The sequence below is a fragment of the Ovis canadensis genome, chromosome 23 (assembly GCF_042477335.2).
Source record: "Ovis canadensis isolate MfBH-ARS-UI-01 breed Bighorn chromosome 23, ARS-UI_OviCan_v2, whole genome shotgun sequence".
Classification (NCBI taxonomy): Eukaryota; Metazoa; Chordata; class Mammalia; order Artiodactyla; family Bovidae; genus Ovis; species Ovis canadensis.
In genome coordinates, this window is record NC_091267.1 from 63,533,327 (window position 1) to 63,555,290 (window position 21,964).

Sequence of the window (21,964 nt, forward strand, 5' to 3'; positions counted from 1 at the left end):
TTAAAATGGGGGGAAGCAGGAGTGCCCCTCCAGATCAGGCGAAGGAGTGCGAGGTTATGGTAGTGGCCGTGGCCCCTCCGCCGCCTCCAGCAGCAGCCGCGGACGCGCCCGCACCGGGTCCCTTCTGCTGCCTGCTGCTGCCGCGGCTTTGGCATCAGCTGCAGGGGCCCCAACCGGAGACCCCGGGCACTCCTAGAGCTCCTCATCCCGCCAAGGAGCCCCGGAAGTCGAGTCCCGCGTGAGGTCAGTCAGCCCTCTGCAGTCGTCCAACCTCGGAACCCGTTCTTGGGAGGGAGGGTTTTCATAATGGAAATCCTGCATCCCTCGGCGATCAGGGCGCGCCAGGAGCTGGAGGGGCCTCAGCTCAGCAACAAGAGGCCCGTGCTATCCCAGAGCCCGGCACTCCCCTGGAGAGACTTCGCCATACGCTACCCACCGCCAGGGTGACTCTCAGCCGTGCCACGGGGACGGGGTGGGGCTTCTGCGCCTTCTGGCCGGGTCTGAAAACGGCTGCCTGGCGGCCTTCACTCCCGCGGGGAAACCCGTGTCGACATATGGAGAATGTAACTAAGCTACTCCTGAGTATTGCTGCCTCCTCGTGCATTTTGTTTGGCCAAGCGGTTTGCAGAGACCTTAAACTGACATCAGCCCCCTCACACAAGCACGCACCCGCTATAGCCGCTACAGAGTCACAAGCAAACATAAGTTCCTGAAATGCCTTCACCAACAGCTCCTGTGATCAACAGTCTCTCCTGCATCCCAGCGCCTGGATGCCTTATGCACCTCCTTAGATAGACCTTCTGTGGCTTACCAAAACTCTGGTCTGAATGGATCACTGGGACCCTATCTTAGGAAGCCCAAAGTACTCCACCCAGGGACCCTTATGATAAAGGCATCCGGCCTCTCTGTACCCTGTCTTGACTTGAAGACCACTGGAGAGACGAAGTGTACCTTCTCTAGGACCCGTGAGTAATAAGCTTATCTATTTTAATTACTCTTGTGGTCCTGTTGCCACCATCCTGCTCCTATACTCCACTTGTGTGTGTGTGTGTGTGTGTGTGTGTGTGTGTGTGTTAGTCATTCAGTCGTGTCTGACTCTTTGCAACCCCATGGACTATAGCCCACCAGGCTCCTCTGTCCATGGGATTCTCCAGGAAGGAATACTGGAGTGGATTGCCATGCCCTTCTCCAGGGGATCTTCCCAACCCAGTCATCTCCCACAATGTGGACATTCTTTACCTTTTGAGCTACCCGGAAAGCCCTATACTCCACTTAACAAATGTTAATTTAATAAAGTCACAAGATTGGTGGCATAAGACAGAAGCCCACGGTCAAACCACTCTTTTCCTCCTCAAGGACTCAGCCCTTTACCTCTACCTAGGAAGAGCCAGATCACAGAGCCCTGGTCCAGCCAGTTCATGTCTGAAGACAGGCAGCGTGAAGAGCATGCTGCCTGGGAACTGGGTCGCCCTCAGTAAGCCAGGAAGTGTATCATGGGCCCCTGGGGACCGTGACACCAGGAGGAGCAGGAGTCTGAGAAAACCTGCTGCTTTGGCAGGTTGGGGTTTGCAGCTCATCAGGAGCAAGGGTCACCTGGACATGTTGCAGGAAGGGAGTTTGCCCTCCAGGGCCCAGACTGGGCTCTTGTCTAACACTTGGAAATGAATTGTCCAAGGAGACACACGTGCTGACCAAGCGAGAGACTTTACTGGAAAGGGGTGCCCGGGTGGAAGGCGGGAGGGTGAGGGAACCCAGGAGGATCGCTCTGCCTTGTGGTTCACAGTCTCAGGTTTTACGGTGATGAGATTAGTTTCGGGTTGTCTCTGGCCAATCATTCTGACTCAGGGTCCTTTCTGGTGGCATGCACATCTCTCAGGCACAATAGAGTCTAGTCAGAAGGTTTCTGGGAGGTTGGTAGGACAGGCGGACTGGTGTCTCCTGTCTCCTTTTGACCTTTCCTGAATTATTCCTCTTGGTGGTGGCTTGTTAGTTGCATATTCCTTACCAGGATCTCCTGTCATAAATCACTCATGCAAATGGTTACTGTTATGTCTGGCTAGGGTGGGCAGTTTCAATCTGTGTTTCCCCTAACAGCCAGAGGACCTGAGACTGCTTTCTCAGGTATCTGACTGTTTGTCAGCCTGTATCCTCATTGCCTTTGTGGGTCCTCAGTACTAGGATAGATAGAGAAATCTTTCCAGCATCGGGAGATATGCTGGAGGCCTTTGTGTGACAATTGTTCTCTCCCAGGCATGGCCTTTCACACCACAACTGAAGTAGAAGTTATCACCACCACTTGCCAAATTGTGGGGTTTTTTTCCCTAGTATTGTGATATGACTTTGTTTTCTTCCTGTGTCCCCAAATTACCGTTTCCTCCTCCTGATGATTTAGGAAGATAAAACCAATGTTTGCAATTTTCAAGATGCTTATGGTAGGCTACCATGTTATGGCTCTGTTTTGTGCTATTTTAGAAATGGTAATTGTCCCAACATTCTTTTGGTTTCAAGCATAGGAGGGAACTGTGTGAAAACAAAACAAACCAACCAGCCCACAAATTCTTGTGTTTTTTTGAAATTGTTTTAAATAATATTTTCGTGTTTTACCTTAATATGGACAGTGTTTTTGTTTACATTTCAAAAAACAAATGTACCTATAAAACGTATCTTTTGTTCTTAAGTGTGTTTGTAATGTTTATGAATTTATAATATATGTGTTTACATTTGCTCATTATATAAAGGATTTTCCTTTATATAATGTATAAAATTATATGTATAATATATAAAATTATATATTATATGTATAATATATAAATGTATAATATATAATTTTATATTATAGGGAAGCCCCATGAATATATGTAAAATATATAATTTTATATGTTATATATATGATATATATTATATTAATCATATGTAATAATGTATTATATTTTATATTATATATAATATATTCATATATTATGTGTTATAATATACTATTATATAATATAATAATATATTATCTATAAATAAATATAAATATATTAATATATAAATAAATATAAATTAAATATATACATTAATATATAGATATATAAATAAATATAAGTATATAAATATATCATATATTATATATTTATAATATATATTCATATAAATAAATATATAAATATATATCATAATATATATTATATATATATTTATAATATAAATAATATCATATAATATATATTATATTATAAAAAATATATAAATATATATCATATAATATATGTATTTATAATATAAATAATATCATATAATATATATTATATTATAGCTTCCCCAGTGGCTCAGATGGTATGAATATAAATATATATAACAATTTATATAATCATTTATTTATTATTTATATAATTTTAATTATATAATATATAAATATATTTTATAATTTATATTAATATTATAATATAATATAGTAAATATATTTATAACATAATATATTTATATATTATATATTATATTAATTATATATTATATAATATACAATTTTATACATTATACATATAATATATAATTTTATATATTATACATATATTCATAGGGGCTTCCCTGATAGCTCAGTTGGTAAAGAATCTGCCTACAATGCGGGAAACCCCAGTTTAATTCCTGGGTCAGGAAGGTCCACTGGAGAAGGGATAGGCTACCCACTCCAGTATTCTTGGGCTTCCCTTGTGGCTCAGCTGGTAAAGAACCTGCCTGCAATGTGCAAGACCTGGGTTTGATCCCTGGGTTGGGAAGATCCCCTGGAGAAGGGAAAGGCTACCCACTCCAGTGTTCTGGCCTAGAGAATTCAGTCCATGGAGTTGCAAAGGGTCAGCAGCGACTTTTAGTTTCTTTCAAATGTATTATGTAATCTTTATGAATTTACAATATGTACATATTTGCTCATTATGTAAAGGATTTTTTGAAAAATCACTTGTAATATTACAAAGAAGAATGGCAAACACAAAGGTTATTGTTTTGATTTCATGAATGTTTTCCTTTGATTTGACAAATATGGGAGAAGAGGATTTGTTTCTCTACCATTAAGTTGCCTGCAGCGTGTCAGTCTCATAATCTGAAGGTCCTGAGTTCGAACCTCAGAGGGGGCAACGCAAAGCTTTGGCCTTCCCATGTGGTGCTAGGGGTAAAGAATATGCCTGCCAGTGCAGGTACAGACTCGATTCCTGGATCAGGAAGATCCTCTGGAGAAGAAAATGGCAACCCATTCCAGTATTTTCTCCCCCACAGACAGAGATCCTGGAAGACTACAGTCCATGGAGTCATAAAACAGTTGGACATGACTTAGCAACGAAACAACAAATTACTGATTCACTTTGCTGTACAGCAGAAATTAACACAACATTGTAAGTTAACTATCAGTTCAGTTCAGTTCAGTCTCTCAGTCGTGTCTGACTCTTTGCAACCCCATGAATCGCAGCATGCCAGGCCTCCCTGTCCATCACCATCTCCTGGAGTTCACTCAGACTCACATCCATCGAGTCCGTGATGCCATCCAGCCATCTCATCTTCGGTCGTCCCCTGTTCCTCCTGCCCCCAATCCCTCCCAGCATCAGAGTCTTTTCCAATGAGTCAACTCTTCGCATGAGGTGGCCAAAGTACTGGTGTTTCAGCTTTAGCATCATTCCTTCCAAAGAAATCCCAGGGCTGATCTCCTTCAGAATGGACTGGTTGGATTTCCTTGCAGTCCAAGGGACTCTCAAGAGTCTTCTCCAACACCACAGTTCAAAAGCATCAATTCCTCAGCACTCAAGCTAAGAAAGTCTAATTCCTCTGCCTTGTGCCCTGGGGGAAGAACTGTTTCCCAACCTTCAAAGCATCTCATCTCCTCTCTGCTCTGGAGGGGGTGGTTCATGGAGGTTAGTAATTAGCTCCTCTTCACTTTCTGCCATAAGGATGGTGTCATCTGCATATCTGAGGTTATTGATATTTCTCCTGGCAATCTTGATTCCAGCTTGTGTTTCTTCTAGTCCAGTGTTTCTCATGATGTACTCTGCATATAAGTTAAATAAGAGGGTGACAATATACAGCCTTGACGTACTCCTTTTCTATTTGGAACCAGTCTGTTGTTCCATGTCCAGTTCTAACTCCTGCTTCCTGACCTGCATACAGATTTCTCAAGAGGCAGGTCTGGTGGTCTGGTATTCCCATCTCTTTCAGAATTTTCCACCGCTTATTGTGATCCACACAGTCAAAGGCTTTGGCATAGTCAATAAAGCAGAAATAGATGTTTTTCTGGAACTCTCTTGCTTTTTCCATGATCCAGCAGATGTTGGCAATTTGATCTCTGGTTCCTCTGCCTTTTCTAAAACCAGCTTGAACATCAGGGAGTTCACGGTTCACATATTGCTGAAGCCTGGCTTGGAGAATTTTGAACATTACTTTACTAGCGTGTGAGATGACTGCAATTGTGTGGGAGTTTGAGCATTCTTTGGCATTGCCTTTCTTTGGAATTGGAATGAAAACTGACCTTTTCCAGTCCTGTGGCCACTGCTGAGTTTTCCAGACTTGCTGGCATATTGAGTGCAACACTTTCACAGCATCATCTTTCAGGATTTGAAACAGCTCACCTGGAATTCCATCACCTCCACTAGCTTTGTTCATAGTGATGCTTTCTAAGGCCCACTTGACTTCACATTCCAAGATGTCTGGCTCTAGATGAGTGATCACATCATTATGATTATCTGGGTCGTGAAAATCTTTTTTGTACAGTTCTTCTGTGTATTCTTGCCACCTCTTCTTAATATCTTCTGCTTCTGTTAGGTCCAGACCATTTCTGTCCTTTATCGAGCCCATCTTTGCATGAAATATTCACTTGGTATCTCTAATTTTCTTGAAGAGATCTCTAGTCTTTCCCATTCTGTTGTTTTCCTCTATTTCTTTGCATTGATCGCTGAAGAAGGCTTTCTTATCTCTTCTTGCTATTCTTTGGAACTCTGCATTCAGATGTTTATATCTTTCCTTTTCTCCTTTGCCTTTCACCTCTCTTCTTTTCACAGCTATTTGTAAGGCCTCCCCAGACAGCCATTTTGCTTTTTTGCATTTCTTTTCCATGGGGATGGTCTTGATCCCTGTCTCCTGTACAATGTCACGAACCTCATTCCATAGTTCATCAGGCACTCTATCTATCAGATCTAGGCCCTTAAATCTATTTCTCACTTCCACTGTATAATCATAAGGGATTTGATTTAGGTCATACCTGAATGGTCTAGCAGTTTTCCCTACTTTCTTCAATTTGAGTCTGAGTTTGGTAATAAGGAGTTCATGATCTGAGCCACAGTCAGCTCCCGGTCTTGTTTTTGTTGACTGTATAGAGCTTCTCCATCTTTGGCTGCAAAGAATATAATCAATCTGATTTTGGTGTTGACCATCTGGTGATGTCCATGTGTAGAGTCTTCTCTTGTGTTGTTGAAAGTTAACTATACTCCATTAAAAATTAATTAAAAAAGGAAAATCCCAAAGAATTCACAAAAATAAGCTATGGAATCTAATAAACAATTTAACCAAAGTTGGAAGATGTGTGGTACAAGATCAACTTTTTAATGTGATGAAGTGCATCCATTAAAAAGCCTAGAGCTAACATCGTACTTAAATAGTGAATGACTGAATGCTTTCCCCTTACGACTTGTTGGGAAAGGCAGTCAAGTGCAGCTTCTTGCCCCTTGCAGTTGCATAAGAGTGACCTTGGGTCTGGAATATGTTGCGAGCGAAATGACACAAAGACAAAACACACGAGACACACAAGAGACAGACAATACACACTCTGGCTGGAGGAACAGAACTGCACAAACAATTTGTGGTTTATTATTATAAAGCCCTTTAGGCAGAATTCCAGACTGCATGAATAAGCCTTTTCAGTACAGTGCAGGTGCATACATGTTATCATACAGCAAGGGGAGTGAAATCCCTGTCTACTGCAGAGTCTGTCCAAAGCCCTCTTTTCCTTCTTATCACAAGAAGGGAATGCTCCCTCGTTTGCAAGGGACCATTAAACTTAAGGCTGTGTCCAGACTCTTTGGCAGAACGCCTCATTTGCAAGCACGTGCAGCCCGAGCAGAGAGACCCGTTTGCAGGCACATCTCTGCTACCCTATTAACCCTTCATCTCCCCCTTTTTTATTTGCTTTTATAAATTGTAGCATGGTCTGGATCTTCTCTGCTTCATGCTTTAGTTGTTTCTCTTTCCACCACCGCCGGAAGACTAGAAAAGCAACACAACATAAAAGTAATATAAACACAGTGTTCCCAAAGGTAATCCCAATTAGTGAGGATACATGCCCTAATGGATTTAAGTTATTCATTCCCTCTTGAAGACTTTTCAGCAAATCAGACCCCGTAATGTCAGGTAAAGTCCTGCTAAAAGTAGACAAAATTTGTCGTTCCAGGTCCATAATCTCCGTAGTGAGATTTTGATGCCCAGTCAAGGATCGTTTTACTTTATCCCATCCTTCACTCACATTAAATGGTACAGGTGTTATACAAAATTGAGAAGAATTCCAATCACATTTCAACACACTTCGTGTAGATAAAACAGCCAATTGATCTCCAAGCCAGGAAATGGTGTGTTGAAGTTTGAGCACATCGGTAACAAGTTGTGCATCCAAATCTCGCTGTTGTTGCCATAACAAATGAGAATCTTTATGCCAGTCCCGAACAAAATCAACTGTTTGAATTCCTTGGTGTAACGCAAGACCTGCTACCACTGCTGTTGCAATTACTGATGCAACTGCTAGAATCGAAGCAATGACCACACCAAGCATACGTTGAGATCAATGTAGCAAAGTCTGTATAGCGGTTACCAGATGAGAAACAGCAAAAGAATCTGACCACGGCCGAGTCAGATTTATAGGCAACCATACTTCTGTCCGAGCTTTAACAATTACTAGCGAGAAATTGGAGTTAAAGGCTTGTCTTTCAAATTCTTCCCACCAAGACTGATTTACAGATTGAGTTAGATTACAACAGTCACATGACACAGACCCCACAGTATCATTCCAGGTCCAATTCCCATATAACAATGCAAAAGGATATTTTACACATGCCATTGCGGAATAAGATTTATTAACATGTAAATTAACATGGAATGGCCCCGAAGAGTCACCGCTGTCCAAAGTATAGTTTCCTGACCAGATAGTGAGATTACCAGAAACTGCCCATAGTTTCCAAATATCTCCTTGAATGTGCGGATATCCTTGCAATTGTAATTGAGGAGGGACAAGTGCAAATTGCTGCCATTTAACTGTTTCATTACCATTACCATCAAAGTGCTATTTGCACGATGCCACCTAAGAGACTTATTTGACCATTTTTCTAAGAATTGCCCATGATCTGGACTGCAATCTACAATGATGGCCCCAGAATAATTCATGACTTTAAAGGGTTGATGACCTTGGCACCGTTCCCACTCCAAAGATTCTAGAGAAGGAACAAAAAAGTTAACAGGACATAGTGACATGTGTTTTCCATTATGAATATCTATCGGTTCTGTCGAGGTGTTAAATCCCCTGGTGGAAACAAGCACAGTAAAAGTAGCAAAATGGTAATTATTATACTTTAACCCCCCCCCATGTATTATATGAATGATGAGAATGTTCCTTGGTGGACAGACAAAAGGGATGTCCTCCTATACACAAAGGAATACCTTCCACTGCAATGGTCAAATTACTAATATTATATTGTTGTTTATGATGAGATAGTTGTTCTATTCCCCTGCAAGCTGGCAGGGGAAAGAAGGCAGTCTCATTAGTACATACCTGCATTTCTGGTTCCCCCCAGGAAACTGCTCTTACTAATGGGGGATTAGGTATATATGCCCAATATGTATGATTACTTGCCGATACACCGATTACCTGACATGTCATTATCGCCATCATGGCAAGCAAAAGATTGGTAGAATTCAGAGGTTGCCCTGCCTTCATTAACGTCTTCTATGCTTCCCCCGGTCAACCTCTTCATTTGACCCCACGTAGGAGGTGTTGCTTCCCTTGTACGGAAAGTAAAGCTTCTCTGCATAGTAAGCTCTTTGAATTTTTGAACAAAGGGATCAGCCATTGTTGATTTTGATCAATCTTGCTGGGGTCCAAAACCTGTAATTATTAACAGAAATGAAAGCATACCCTCGTCCCAAATATGTTAATGATGCTGGGATCCAACCTTTATCTTTATCTTTATGCCAAATAGGCGTATTCAAGATCTTCTTATCCTCTTCTTTCCCTTGAAAATGCAACTCTGCTGCTGATAGATTTCCCTTGCTCCAAACATTCAAAAAATTTAGGGTAAGTAAGGTTTTATTCAGAATGTCTTTAGGTTTCATAAATCTCTCTTGTTCCCCCTTTTTTATTTTTTCAAGATAATCATGCAAGGTATGATTAGCTCTTTCAATGATAGCTTGCCCTTGACTGTTATAAGGAATACCAAAAGTATGAGTTATATGGTATTGAGATAAAAAGTGAGCTAATTTTGCGGATTGGTAGGCAGGTGCATTATCAGTTTTCAATTCAATTGGTAATCCCATAACTGCAAAACAAGATAACAAATGAGTAATAACAGCATCAGCCTTTTCAGAATGTAATGCAGTTGCCCATTGAAAATGTGTGCAGGTATCTATGGTATGACGCACACATTTTTGTTATCCGAAAGAAGAAATGTAAATTACATCCATTTGCCATATCTGATTTGCTTGTCGTCCTCTCATGTTGACACCTGGTGAGGTAAATGGCAAAGCAAAGGGTGCACATATGGAACAAGAACGAACAATATTTTGAGCTTGTTTTCGAGTAATAGCATGAGATTTTTGTAACCCTTTGGAGTTGGTATGCTGTAAGAGATGTTCTTGTTTTGCTGCTTCTATAGGATAAAGTAAGGCATCAATTGTAGCATTTCCGAATGATAAGGGTCCAGGAAGGGCAGAATGGACATGGATGTGAGTAAAGAAAATTAACTCTGAATGCTGCAAGAGCAATTGTTGTACTTGGTAAAACAATTTATCAATAACTGTTTTAAGGGTCAGTGGAAGGGAGACATGGGGAAGCTGTAGGCAAGAGAGAACAGCATATCGAGAATCTGAAACAATGTTAATAGGAAGTTGGGGAAAATCTTGCAAAACTAAATAGGTAGCCCACAATTCAGCAGGCTGTACAGAAGAAAATGAGTGGGGGAGAACCTTGGAACTTTCCGGGGTCCAATATCCAGCAGTATTTTGATTTGCATCTGTAAAAATAGTGGGTCCCTTAACTGGAACATCTGAAATTGGGGAATGAGATATCATAGCATTAGTCTGGAGAAAATCAATCAATTTAGACGATGGATAATGATTAGAAAATGAACCAGGATATGAGGCAAGAGAAATTTGCCAGTTTTCATTAAATTGTAAACATCAAGATATTTGAGCAGTTGTTAACTGACTAACAATCTGGTGTGGTTCACATCCTGACAGTTGTAAAATACGGTGGTGACCTTTCTGTATAAGGAAGGCTAATTTATCCATATATGTAGTCAATTTTTTTTGAAAAACTGTTAGGTAAGAAAACCCATTCTATTAATCCTTTTTCTTGAGCAATTACACCAGATGGAGAATAAGGGGTATGAAATAGTATAAACGAAATAGGTTGAGACGCATGTAAGTAAGTCAAAAAGCCGTCATTTAGTCGTTGCTCAACAAATTGAAGTTCCTGTAAAGCCAATGGGGTTAAGGTCCGGGGGCTATCCAGAGCTGTATCTCCTTCTAAAGTAGAAAACAAATGTCATAATTGATAAGTAGGAATCCCAAGTACTAGGCGTAGCCAATTAATATCTCCCAATAACTTTTGAAAATCATTTAAGGTTTTAAGATGGTCTCTTCTAATTTGCAACTTTTGGGGCCTTATTCTATGTTGTTCCAATATTGTCCCTGAATATGAAATAGGAAAGTCCTTTTGAATTTTTTCTGGGGCTATTTGCAAATTGTATAGTCTTAAAGCCTCCTGTACTTTTAAAAAGAATTCATCACGTTCCGCAATATTAGGAGCTGCTAATAGGAGATCATCCATATAATGATATAGAATATAATTGGGGTATACTCGATGGAGGGATTGTAAAGAGCGAGCTACGAATTCTTGGCATAAGGTAGGACTATTTATCATTCCTTGTGGTAAGACTGTCCATTGATAATGCTTAACAGGCTGAGCATGATTAAGAACAGGAACTGTAAAAGCAAATTTATCTCTATCTTGCAATTGTAGGGGAATGGTAAAAAAAAAAACAAACAAAACAGTCTTTAAGATCTAGCACTATTAAGGACCAATTCTGAGGAATAAGAGCTGGAGAGGGGAGTCCCAATTGTAATGCTCCCATAGGTTCAATACATTTGTTAACTTCTCATGAATCAGTTAACATTCTCCATTTTCCAGATTTCTTTTTTATAACAAAAACAGGAGAATTCCAGGGGGAGGTAGAGGGCTCTATATGACCAAGTTGGAGTTGTTCTTGTACTAATTGTTCTAACGCCTCGAGCTTCATTTGTAGTAATGGCCACTGCTCAACCCATTTTGGAATATTAGTTAACCATGTTAATGGGAGTGCTCGAGGAATTTGAGCAGTGGCTACTAGTTTTCCAATGGAATGGTTACAGAAGCCCCCAAAGGAGACAGAAGATCTCTTCCCCATATATTAATAGGTATATTTACAATATAAAAGGGAACAAACACTTATCTTCCATTATGGAATTGGCATTGCAAGGGATGGGTACTCTTCCAGACATCTGCAATGGAGCCCAATCCTGTCAGCATTAAAGGGCTTTTTTCTTTTTCCCAATCTTGGGGCCATTGTTGAGAAGAAATGACTGAAACATCCGCCCCTGTGTCTACTAGTCACTCAAAGTTGTTTCCTTGTATAATCAAGGAGAGAACAGGGCGAGAATCTTTGATAAGCATTTCCCAAAGTATATGTCGCCCAGTACTTCCAAATCCTCCTGTTCGTTCATTAGGAAGAGCCAAAAAGGAGTGATAAGGTAGGAGAAGTATTTGAGCAATATGTTCCCCAGCTAACAATGAAAGCGTGGTAGAAGTAGAGACCATAATTAAAATTTTCCCAACATAGTCAGAGTCTATTACCCCAGGAATTATGGTTAAACCTCTCAAAGCCACGCTGTTACGGCTTAATATCAAGCCAAAAGTGCCTTTAGGCAGTGGTCCAAATACATTTGTTTTTAATTTATAAATGCCTCCCCCTGGTGACAAAAGAACATTATCAGCTAGTGGCAAATCAGCAGCAGCATTCCCTGAAGTAGCAGACCATAAGTCCGAAATCATCATCTGAGGTCCTTTTAATGGGGCATCAACTCGTAACGGTTGCTGGGAGGGAACAGGGTTGGGGCAGGTGGGATGGCAGGAGGGCAAGGAGGAGAAGTCCCCGGTATTGTTCCTGGGCCCCAAGGACTTAGGCCCGCAGGATAGTTTCCCGGTATCGGGTTGCCCATTTTGTCTGTTTTAGATCTGCATTCGTTAGTCCAATGAAACCCCTTCCTGCACCGACGGCAAAGTCTAGGAGGAGTCTTATTCTTCCCAGCAAGAGATCTGTCTCTAGGAATTGCACCTTGATCAGCTTTCAATTTCTGACACTCTCTTTTCATATGACTAGGTTTTTCACAATGGAAGCAGTTACCTCCCTTTTGTGGTCTCATAGCTTTGGCCAAGGCTGTAGCAAAGACATTAGCCTGATGTTCAGATCCTCCTACTCCCGAGCAGGCTCTGATATATTCAGCTATAGATGCACCCTGTCCCTTTAATGGTCCCAGTATACGCTTGCATTTAGGGTTTGCATTTTCAAATGCTTAAGTTTGTAATAATATCTCTGAAATCTCATCCCTCCCTACAGCCCGTTCCACAGTTACCCTCAATCTTGCTAGAAAATCAGTATATGGCTCACTGGGACCTTGCATTGTTTTAACAAAGGAGGGCTGGGCGTGGCCAGTAGGCACCACACGGCACCATGCTCGTAAAAAGACCTGGCAGACTTGTTGTAAGTTCTGATCAGAGTACTGAGCCTGTTCTCTTAAAGCCCAATAAGGGCCCTCTCCCATTAGCTTGTCCTCGAGAGGACCAGGGGGATTCTGTCCCTCATTAATCCAAGCCTGCTTTCTAGCTTCTTCTTCCCACCAGCTACGAAGTTGCAACCTTTGAGAACCCTCCAAGACAGCTTGGGCAATAGATTCCCAGTCTAACGGAATGATTAATTTGCCTTTCCCCAATGATTCCAGCATAGCCAAAACAAAGGGAGATTGAGGACCGTACTGCGCTACTGCAGCTTTAAGAGCTTTAAAAATTATATTCCAAAGGAGTGTATTGAACATTTATCACATTGTCATTTTGCTGTCTCTGGATGGGAAACAATTGTGGAGGATCGATAAACCCACCAGGGGGAGCAGGAAGTCATCATCATGAGGCATAGACAAAGGAAAGGAGAACCGACAATGTTCCCTGCCCACATCGGGCCGATCAACCACAGTGGGGAAAAGAGAAGCACAAGGAGGAGCAGAGGGTGTAGATTTTTTTCTCCTCCTTACGGGATTTCCACCACTCCTGGAATAGATGGGTCATTTCTTTAATCTCTTTGCCCTCCTCTGACGAAACCGAAGAAGCCTCAGAATCTGATTCTGAACTATCAGATGTTTCACCATTTACAGGAGGAGGCTCATTTGTATCCTTGCCTTGAGGCGATGCAGAAGCCCCACCAACGTCTGACACATCCTCGTAAATTATTTCTCCCCTCCTTGAAGCATTAGATTTAGTTTCATTATCAGTAGAGAGCAAGGTCAAAGCCCGTGTTATAGCACTACACAAAGTCCATAACTTCAAAGGGATCACATTACCCTTCTGATGTTGCTTTCTCAGTTCCTTTTGAATTATTTTCCATTCCTTTAAGTTTAACTGTAACTTAGTTTGATATTGAAACCAATGACAATATTGCTCCACCAAGCAAAAGAGCTCACTCAATCGATGAGTCAAGGCTTTAACGCCTATGGAGTGGAGAAGTCCTTTGACTAACTCCATGTATTGTGTCCGTAATGATGATGAGGAATTCCCCATGATTTTCTGAAAGTTCCCCTGCTAGGGTGAGGAATTCCCCATGATTTTCCCAAAAGTTCCCCTGCTATGGATTTAAAATCCCCCCGGGGTTACTCACCCTTTTGGTTTCACTCGAGTCCCACGTTGGGCGCCAGATGTTGCGAGCGAAGTGACACAAAGACAAAACACACGAGACACACAAGAGACAGACAATATACCACTCCGGCCGGAGGGAAAAAAACTGCAAAACTAATTGCGGTTTATTTTTATAAAGCCCCCTAGGCAGAATTCCAGACTGCATGAATAAGCCTTTTCAGTACAGTGCAGGTGCATACATGTTATCATACAGCAAGGGGAGTGAAATCCCTGTCTACTGCAGAGTCTGTCCAAAGCCCTCTTTTCCTTCTTATCACAAGAAGGGAATGCTCCCTCGTTTGCAAGGGACCATTAAACTTAAGGCTGTGTCCAGACTCTTTGGCAGAACGCCTCATTTGCAAGCACGTTCAGCCCGAGCAGAGAGACCCGTTTGCAGGCACATCTCTGCTACCCTATTAACCCTTCAGGAATATTTCTTAGCAAAGAGACAAAGAGCCCTCATGGGCTGAGCTAGGAATATCACTTTGGGAATATTTTTCCCTGATCTAGACTTAACGTGTACTTCTTCATTCTGTTTATGGGTCTGTGTCCTATAGCACCTGGCTAACCCCATTGCTATATCTGTTCCTGGAGGAGAGATAAAGGGGTCCTTCAGCTGCAGCACAAGAAGGGGTGTGCAGACCATCTTCTTATGTCATCGGTTTCTTGTGTCCCTGCTGACCATGAGGGACAGACACTCAACTGTTGAAGCTGGTCTTCCTCTGTCTCTTCTCTACATGAGGAAAGCAGTGTTCCGTTTAGCACCTATGTAAGGCATGTCTTTCTCTGCTCCCCTAAACCTGCAAACCATGGAATTGTTGCTGCTAGGCAACAGACATCACTTGTTCAACATTTGCTCTCACCTCTCCTGTTACACATCATACTTACATCTACTCAGTAAAATGAGACAAGAGAAAGAGGCAAAAGGCATACAGATTGGAACAGAAGAAACGAAACTTCCCCTATTCTCAAACAACTTGATTTTCTACATAGAAATTAAAAAAGAAAAACTTAAAAGAAATAAGCTCCAAGAACTTATAAATACTTAGTTATGCTGCCAGATAAAGGGTCAATAGACAAAATGAATCATATGTCCATATGAACATCGCACTAACTTGAAACCAGAAAAATTCAAATAATACCATTTAAATAATTTCAAAATAATGAAACATAGGTATAGATCTAACAAAATACTGTGCTGTGTCTGTATGCTGAAATCTACAAAACACTAATGGAAAAGTAAAAGAAATATAGTTAAATGGTGAGACGTGTCAGGTGTATGGATTAGATGATTAAGTATATTTAAGATGTCAGTCATTCCAAAGTTCGGAGAAGGCAATAGCAACCCACTCCAGTACTCTTGCCTGGAAAATCCCATGGACGGAGGAGTCTGGTAGGCTGCAGTCCATGCGGTTGCTAAGAGTCAGACACAACTGAGCGACTTCACTTTCACTTTTCACTTTCATGCACTGGAGAGGGAAATGGTAACTCATTCCAGTGTTCTTGCCTGGAGAATCCCAGGGACGGGGGAGCCTGGTGGGCTGCCGTCTATGTGGTCACACAGAGTCGGACGTGACTGAAGTGACTTAGCAGTAGCAGCAGCATTCCAAAGTTGAATGACAGACTTTACACAATTCCATTCAGAATATCAGCAGAATTTTCAGAGTATATATACGCAAGTTGATTTTAAATTTTTATAGAAACTTAGGAACTAAAATACCTAAAATAATTTTTAAAAGAAGAAGAAATTTGGTGGGTTCACACAACTTCACTTTAAAATATGAAACTTCAGTGATCAAGGCAGTATGGTGTTAGTGAGGGGACAGGCATCATGCAACAGAATAGAAAGCCCAGAAATAGATTCACTCAAATATGACCAATTGACTTTTCGCAAAGTTACAAACACAATTTAATGGAGAAAAAATAGTATTTTCAACAAATAATGTTGGAATGATTGGACACCCACCTGTAGACACTGAGAGAACTCCAACCCCAACCTCACACTGTATACAAAAAGTTACTGAAAATTTACCTTATGTTTGAATGTAAAACATGGAACTCTAAAGCTTCTAGAGAAAACAGGGAAAATATGGAAGAAAAATCTTCATGACTTGCAGCTCAGCGAACAGTTCCTAGACATGACATCAGGTGTGATCCATTAAATACAAAATAGATAAGCTGAAATTCATAAAAATTAAAAACTTTTGCTCTGTGAATGATACAGTTCAGAGAATGAAAAGGCAAGACAAAAGCTGGGAAAATATATATTTGAGAAAAACATATCCAACAAAGGACATCTATCCAAAATGCATAGGAACTTTCAAAACTCAATAATAAGAAAAACTAAACAGTCCAATCTTAAAATATAAGCAACAGATTTTTTTTTGGCTGTGCTGGGTGTTCGTTGCTGTGTGTGGGCTTTCTCTAGTTGCTGCACGTGGGCTCTATTTTCTAGCTGTGGTGCAGGGGCTTCCCATCACGGAGGCTTCTCTGGGTGTGGAGAGCCTGTGCTCCACAGGCTCTAGGCCCTCGGGCTCGGGAGTTGTGGTGCTCGGGCCTACTTGGCCCGCATCGTATGAGATCTTCCCAGACCAGGGATCGAACTAGCGTCCCCTGCACTGCAAGGTGGATTCTTAACCACCGGACCGCCCGACCACCAGACAAGCCCTGCAGGCAACAGATTTGAACAGACGTTTCACCCAAGTCTAATTTCTCTGTGACGTTTTTTCAGATGTCAGTGCATATATATATTCAAAAACGACAGGTTATCAATTTTGCAACAATTGTTACCTGGTGCTGCGGTTGTCTTAAGATTTGATTTCCACGGTGGACGTTGTGAATGGTGAACGTAGCTTTTCATCTAAGAGTGCTAACAAATTTTTTAAAATAGCCATTATACATTTAAAGGGGAGATTGTGTTTTGGGGGTTAAGGTTGGGTTGGAGTTGGGATTATGGTTAGGTATGGGTGAAACTCATAGTGAGTGAGGGAAGAGAAAACTCTGAGCAGGGGGTATTTACAGAGAATACTGGAAATGGTCCACATTTACCCCTGTTACTCTAGGAGCAGCACCTGGACCCTATGTTTATTTCTGACAGGTAGAATAATGAGCATTTTCATTTTATTCTTTGTCATTTTCTGTGTTCAAATTTTCAATTAAAAACATGTGCTTCTTTTATAACAGGAAAAACAAGTGCTAGCAAAGAAGATGATGCGGGCATGCTCAGTCGTGTGCGATTCTTTGTGACCCCATGGACTGTAGCCCACCAGGCTCCTCTGTCCAAGGGGATTTCCCTCGTGAGAATACTGAAGTGGATTGTCGTTTCCTCCTCCAGGGAATCTTCCCAACTCAGGGATCGAACCTGCACCTCCTGCATTGGCAGGTGGTCTTTACCATCGAGCCACCTGGGAAGCCCTTATTGAGTTGTGCCCCACTCTTTGCAACTCCATGGACTGTAGCCTATGAAGCTCCTCCATCCATGGAATTTTCCAGGCAAGAGTACTGGAGTGGGTTGCCATTTCCTTCTCCAGGGGCTCTTCCAAACCCAGGGACTGAACCCCGGTCTCCCGCATTGCAAGCATATGCGTTTACCGTCTGAGCCACCAGAGAAGTTTAACAAAGGAGATATTGACGTTTAATTTCATCAACTTTCAGAGCAGGTGGACTGCACATCTGTGGCCACAGGGGCCTGATTTTCTGTGAATGGTGCTGCCCTGCCATCTAGTGGCCATGTAGCATGGGAGCCTTCCAACCAGCATTTCAATAAAGAGGAAGTCTGTCTTTGAAGTAGGCAAAAAATATACCATATTTTAGGTAAAACCTTGATTTGGTTGAGTTTTTTAAAAATGAGTAAAAATGATTGATGTGGAGAATGAAGAGGAATGTAGACAGGCCATTGTGAGCAAAGACACAGAGGGGATGAACCACAGGGAGGGGCTGGCAGGGTCTGTGCATGTCTTGGCAGGGGCCATGCCCCCGGGCCCAGGTGCATCCCTATGAGCAAGAGGTGCTGGGAGATGAAGCCGAGGGGCAGGCAGGGCCCAGGTCGAGGGTGGACTTGGGCATCAACTTCAGCATTTCAGCAGGGCAGCCTGGAGACCCATCTAGATCACCACACTCACTCCTGACCTCATCCCTGCCTCCCTGACTTGGCTGCCTTCCGGTTGGCAGAATCACGATTCTGAATCTACTTTTGTAACCAATGACAAGTGTGAGTCGAATGATAGGAAGGAGAATGCTGTTACCACACCCAAAGCTGCTGTGGATGGCTGGGATTCAGGGTAGAATAGAAGGGGCAGGACAACATCAGGGCAAGATTCATGGAGCATAATGATGGTGAAGAGATCTGGGCCAGACGAGCAACGGGGTGGATAGTGCAGAAATGCATAAGCAAGTGCCGAAATGTAACCATATGTCCTGGCTCCCTTCTGCCTGCCCCTCAATACCCACTCTCCATGAATTTCCATTCGGCCCTGGAGCCAGATGGCCTGACCTATATGAACTGCTTCAAGGGTTTCCTTTGCCTTCTGACTTTAGGAGTGGGGAGGGGAGGTGAACAGCTGGGCCCGGGCATTGAGGTGAAGGGCGTGGTAGAGGGGCCTATGCTGGATACGAGGGGAAAGGCCAAGGGGAAAGTCTGGGCTAGCGAGGTCCTGGGAGCACCTTCACTGGTATGTGGGGAAGGGGAGCAGAGCCACTCGATTGCAGAATGTGCACAACGGCTGAGCCGCGGATGGCGGAGGGCTGAGCTTTGCACCAGGCGCAGGCATGGCGCAGGCACATGTGGGCTGGCCAGATTGTGTTGCTCACTGTGAACGCGGAGGGGAGCCTTCAACTGCGGCTCAAATTTCTGAAGGCCTCAGGGTCTCAAATGTCAATAGTAACTGAGAGGGTAAAGGTGCTGGGCTTGGGTTTGTTGACTCTCCTACAACAGTATCATGATGCATCGTGAGAGATTTCTGATGCAATCTGACCATTTTCTAGATTATCCAGAAAGTTTATCTGGAGGTTTGGGGGGATATAGTAAATCCTAAATGTGTTCTGATTTCTGATAAATCTTTGAGGCAATGATGGAAAATCTTGCAATTTATTAAAAGCACCTTTGAAATGTATGAAAGTATCAGTTGCTCAGTCGTGTCCAACTCTTTGCAACCCCATGGACTGTAGCCTGGCAGACTCCTCTGTCCATGGAATTCTCCAGGCAAGAATACTGGAGTGGGTTGCCATTTCCTCCTCCAGGGGATCTTCCCCATCCAGGGATCAAGCCTGGGTCTCCCACATTGCAGGCAGATTCTTTACCACTGAGCCGCCAGGGAAGCCATGAACTATTATTAATTTAGCTTTAAATAAGGCTTACATGGGCTTCCAGGTGGTACTAGTGGTAAAGAACCCACCTGCCAATGCAGGAGACACAAGAGATGTGGGTTCGATCCCTGGGTCAGGAAGATCCCCAGGATTATGGCAGCCCACTCCAGTATTCTTGCCTGAGAAATCCCATGGACAGAGGAGCCTGGCAGGCTCCATGGGGTCGCAAAGAATCAAACATGACTAAAGTGACTTAGCATGCACGCACAAATCTTCCACAAGATTTGTAAACATACCTGCTATACCAAATGACCTTCAGTGTGTTTGGTTGCATCCACACAGACAGAAGTTATCCAAAACATGGAAATTACTTCATCATATAGACTTGGACATCATAATGACAGTTAATAAAATGAAATTCTAACTGTGTTTCCCTTTTCATTGCTAAGTTTTTCTTAAGGAAAAGAACTTTCAGAAGGTAAGCAAGAAAAACACAGTGCCAGGAAATGAGAACGTATTCAGCAAAATGAACACCTCGATATAAATGATACCCAAACATCTTTTCTGGCTTTCATTTGACCTATTATGAGATCTGACTGGCAGCTATTTCCCCAATTAATTGATCCTGGAAAATTTGGCAAGCCTTACTCTTCTCCAGTTCAAGAACTGGACAACTCCCCACTTTGTAAGTATCAATATAATAGTATCTATTAAGTGTTTTAAAAGCTTTGGGAAAAGCATCTGTCAAATAAAATAAACAGTTATGTAACTTATTATAGTAGTTAATTTCAAATATTTATATGTAAATATTGATGCCTGTTCTAAGAAATATTTTATGAAATTCACAAAGCATGTCAGTATGTGAGTGCCATAATCTAACTGCGTGTCCTGGCTGCCTTCTGCTTGCCCCTCAGTATCCACTCTCCATGGTTTTCCATCCAGCCCTGGAGCCAGGTGACCTGACTATATGAACTGCTTCAAGAGTTTCCTTTGCCTTCTGACTTCAGGATGGATGTGGTCAACGGCAGTGGGAAGATCCACAGGTAGGAAGAGAGGGGAAGTAGGTACTTACTCTCTCAGCTTCCTTCCTGCTGCACAGGGATGCTCTGAAACTAACCAGAGGCCACAGCTCCTGCCAGGTCACCCCTCCATACGGCCTCCACCCCAGGATCACATGATTGTTAGTCTTTGTGCTTAGAGGTACTAACTGGTCCTTGAGGTTGTGAACCCCAGGGAAATTCACCATCATTTGTTACCTTCTATAATCTCTGACTGCACATTGTGGACAGCCCTTTTTATTAACTCTCCTCCAATTATCCAATTTGACTTTTCCTTCTGATTCTTGCCAGGATATTGAACGATAAAATGTAAAAAGTTAAGCACACTCTGACATCTTCCTTTCTTGTAGTCAATTTGCTTATCACCTTAATGCTTAAAGAACTCTTTATATTCAAAGTTCAGAGAAGGCAATGGCAACCCACTCCAGTACTCTTGCCTGGAAAATCCCATGGACAGAGGAGCCTAGTAGGCTGCAGTCCATGGGGTCACGACTGAGAGACTTCACTTTCACTTTTCACTTTCATGCATTGGAGAAGGAAATGGGAACCCACTCCTGTGTTCTTGCCTGGAGAATCCCAGGGACGGTGGAGCCTGGTAGGCTGCCGTCTACGGGGTCGCCGTGGGCCTGGGATTCAGTCCTTGATTGGGGAACTAAGATCCTGCAAGCCATGGTGGGCAGCCATAGATAGGTAAATAAATACCAAAGGGAAGTCAAAGGAATGTAGTTTAGTAGGAAATGTAAAAACATAATCTGCCTTGGGTGTAATAACTCCTTAAAAGGTCAGACTATCCTGCGTGATCAGTGAGGCATCTCAGAACACAGCCCACCTGTTACGGTGGGCCTTCCCTCTTCTGAAAGGAAGACCCATCAGCAGAAAGCTATAAACCTGTCCCCAAACTTACTGGACCAATTGGTCGCTAGTCACCTCTTTCCCAAGCTGCCTAGAAATGCAGAGTTCTATTGCTTAAAGAAATCTGTGATCTTTATTCTACAGTGAAGACTTTCATTAATTCTGATTTAGGGACATCTGGAGGTTAAGCGTGACACTTAACTGCAAGAGAAAGACAGAGAGAAGTACAAAACGTACAAGTAAAGTCTTTTCTGTCAGAGTCAATTGGGTATGAAAAGCTTGGAATTCATAACTAATTTAAAATTGTTCATGGGGTGATATGTCATGAGGGAATTAAATGATGATGGAAGTCTATAGCTTCAGAAACACAAAACATGGGAGCAGATGACCCCTGGCTCCTGGGGAGTAGCAGAGCATCATGGGAAAGAGGACCAATTCTGAGGTCAGGGTCCCATTTTGCCATCTATTGACTTGGGCAAGTTACTTAATTATAAACCTTTGTTTCCTCATCTGTAAAGTGAAGATCATAATATAAGTATTCATACATTTATTA

The 21,964-nt window shown here is 42.3% G+C and overlaps 1 long non-coding RNA gene across 1 annotated transcript; it reads left to right on the forward strand.

The window, feature by feature from the left end:
- Positions 1 to 225: 225 nt before the first annotated feature.
- Positions 226 to 20,544, forward strand: LOC138428176 (uncharacterized). The gene is made up of 3 exons (XR_011252315.1): positions 226 to 965; positions 19,951 to 20,186; positions 20,416 to 20,544. It is a non-coding gene; the product is annotated as an uncharacterized lncRNA (long non-coding RNA).
- The last annotated feature ends 1,420 nt before the right edge of the window (positions 20,545 to 21,964 follow it).